General features: G+C 63.7%; 1 long non-coding RNA gene across 1 annotated transcript; it reads left to right on the forward strand.

The window, feature by feature from the left end:
• The first annotated feature begins 337 nt into the window (after nt 1–337).
• LOC149743951 (uncharacterized) lies at nt 338–2308 on the forward strand. Its single transcript, XR_016391608.1, has 3 exons — nt 338–532; nt 982–1114; nt 1612–2308. It is a non-coding gene; the product is annotated as an uncharacterized LOC149743951 (long non-coding RNA).
• Nucleotides 2309–2579: the final 271 nt, after the last annotated feature.

The following is a 2579-nucleotide window of genomic DNA, read 5'->3' on the forward strand; positions in this document are numbered from 1 at the left end:
CTCAAAGCAGCCTTGTCTGAGTCCCCTGCCACTAGAGAGAGTATTGGCCCAACACTTGTAGAAAACGGGGACCTTGCTGGCAGTTCAGTGGAGGGACACAAATAAATCTTTGCCGACTTTCTGCTGAAGCTCACGAGGGTTCACTCCTAAGCCTCTTACAGGGTCAGCTGCCGAGGCTGCGAGAGATGAGTCAGGGCTCTCCCTCCACCACGGGGAGATCGCTGGTTAAAGCGCTCACGAGGGAGTGAACCGCGTGTCCGCACCGACACGCATGGGCAGACCTCGTCGATGCCTTCTGTCCGGGGTACGAAGCCCTCTCCTGCCTCTTCCAGGCTCTCTAGAAAGCATGGGCAGAGGCTCCCACTCCACCCTCGGACTCCGTGGGCCACAGCTGGAGGGACCAGCCAAGGAGCCGTGGCAGGAGGAGGCCAGAGGGCAGCGGGCCTCGGCCGGAGCCCGTCAGTCGGTCCCCATTCACACACCACCAGACGATCCTCTTGACCTGGGCAGTAGCCGCCAACCGACCGCTAAGGTGAGCCCGGCGCGCGCTTGGCTACCTGGCATGGCTGGGAACCCCAGGATCTCCTGGCAGAGGCGGGCATTCTCCTGGGCCGGGTCCGCGGGCGTCTGCGTGTGCAGGGCCTGAACCACCTTGGCCAGGACGATCTGGCACAGGTTGAAGGAGACGGGGGGCTGGCACCGTGTCCAGGCCGCGCTTGCCAGCCGGGCAGACCGGAAGCCCCCTTCCCTTCCCTCGGTCCGGCCGCATCTGGGTTGGCCTCCCGGGACTTGATGAGCTTGTCCAGCAGCTCCTGAGGGACGGTGCTGCCCGTGCCCCACCAAGACTGGCAGCAGCGCCAGGGCCTCACAGGGCACGGCGCCCCCGGCCCCAGAGCCTTCCCTCTGGTTCTCATCACCGGCTGTCACCAGACTTGCATGCAACGTGCTTTTCTTTTCTCTTGTCTTCTTTACGTCCCTCAGCCACGCAATGCGGTGAAGCCCTGACGCTCGCTGCCGCGTCGGTACACCCTGAGAACACGATGCTCAGCGAGCAGAGTCATACACAGAAGGACACACAGGGCGTGACCCCACTGAGGAGAAACGTCCAGAGCAGGTAGATCCACAGAGTCAGCGAGTGGGTTCCTGGTTGTCAGGGGCTGGCGAGGGGACGGAGTGATAGCTAAGGGCGTGAGGGACATTTTCGGGATGATGGAAATGGTCCAAAGCAGTAGTGACGTCTGTACGGCTCAGTAAACTGTCCCCACACGCCCCGGTGCAGCCTGTGAGAGCATCGCTCTCAGGATGAAGGGCTGACCACAGGAAGACTGAACGAGCAGTGGGTCCTGGGCCCAGACTCTCAGCTGGCGCCCCCCCACGTGGGGAAGTCACTGGGACTTGCTGAGCCTCCACGGAGACTGGCAGCAGCCCCCGAGCTCACAGGGCACTGCGCCCCCGGCCCCAGAGCCTTCCCTCTGGTTCTCATCACTGGCTGTCAGCAGACTTGCAGGCAACGTTCCTTTCTTTTCTTTTGTCTTTTTTAAAGGCAACTCTTGAGTACATGTATTTAACATGCAGGGAACCAGCCCTGACTCCTTGATCTGGGTCTTCCAGCCTCTAGAGCCTCGAGGACATCCATTTCCGTTATTTACGCGCCCAGTGCCTGGGGTTTGATGATGGAAGCTGACACCGAGGGCGTCACCACGTGTGGGGTGATGTCAGTGAAAGAATCCCGTGGCGAGGGCCTGCCTGAGGACCACGCATGCCCGGGCCCTCCCCGCCCCCGCCTGCAGCCCTGCGCCTGGGAGCGGAGCTGGTGCATCGCATGCCCGACGTCGTGGAAGTTGGTCTCCCGCTCATCATGCCGCAGCAGGGAGGGCAGGTTGGGCGTAGGCTTGGCGAAGTTGGCCACCATGGCCGCGATGGCGATCTGGCAGCTCCCATCGTGCTGTAGGCAGGCCGAAGCAGGCCGCGTGCCCGGACTTCCCCACCCTGCGGAGGGACGTGGATGGGGCCCCGCTTCCACAGAGGAGCCCCGGCCCACGGCCGACAGGTTCCCCCACCACGCACGCACCGAGGATAGAGGTCAGGTAGAACTTGCCGATGGATGACCTTGCCCGAGGCCGCGTCCCAGACCGTTTAGAGCCTCACGTCTTCGTGACACGTGCTCGTGCCCTCCTCCAGGTCGAAGGTCAGCCCCAGCAGCTCCTGGGAGATGCCCAGCAGCCCGCGCGTGACTGCCTGCACGGGGAAAGACTCCTTGAGCAGGTACTGGTCCACGTGGTAGCGCGTCTCCTCCCCCTGGTTCATGTAGTAGCGCAGGTCCCAGGCGTTGATGGGGCCGTCAAAGTGCAGGCCCCGCCTCTGGCACTCGGCCTTCTTTAGCTCCAGGATCACGGCCGCTCCTGCTCCCCGAGGGGCTTCAGCTTCTGGGCCAGCTCACCTGCGGGCGGAGGGGAGAGGCTCGGCTACGTCCCTGGGGCGGCCCCCCAGCCACCCCCGACCCTGCGCCCCTCGAGGCAGAATGAAGGGTCTGGGATGGTGACCCCCAAGGGCTGACACAGTGGGGTCTCAGGCAGCAC

This window comes from Delphinapterus leucas, unplaced genomic scaffold (assembly GCF_059928025.1).
Source record: "Delphinapterus leucas isolate spDelLeu-1000000601 "Yukka" unplaced genomic scaffold, BTC_Dleu_Yukka2 spDelLeu_asBTCV2_sq40, whole genome shotgun sequence".
Lineage (NCBI taxonomy): Eukaryota > Metazoa > Chordata > Mammalia > Artiodactyla > Monodontidae > Delphinapterus > Delphinapterus leucas.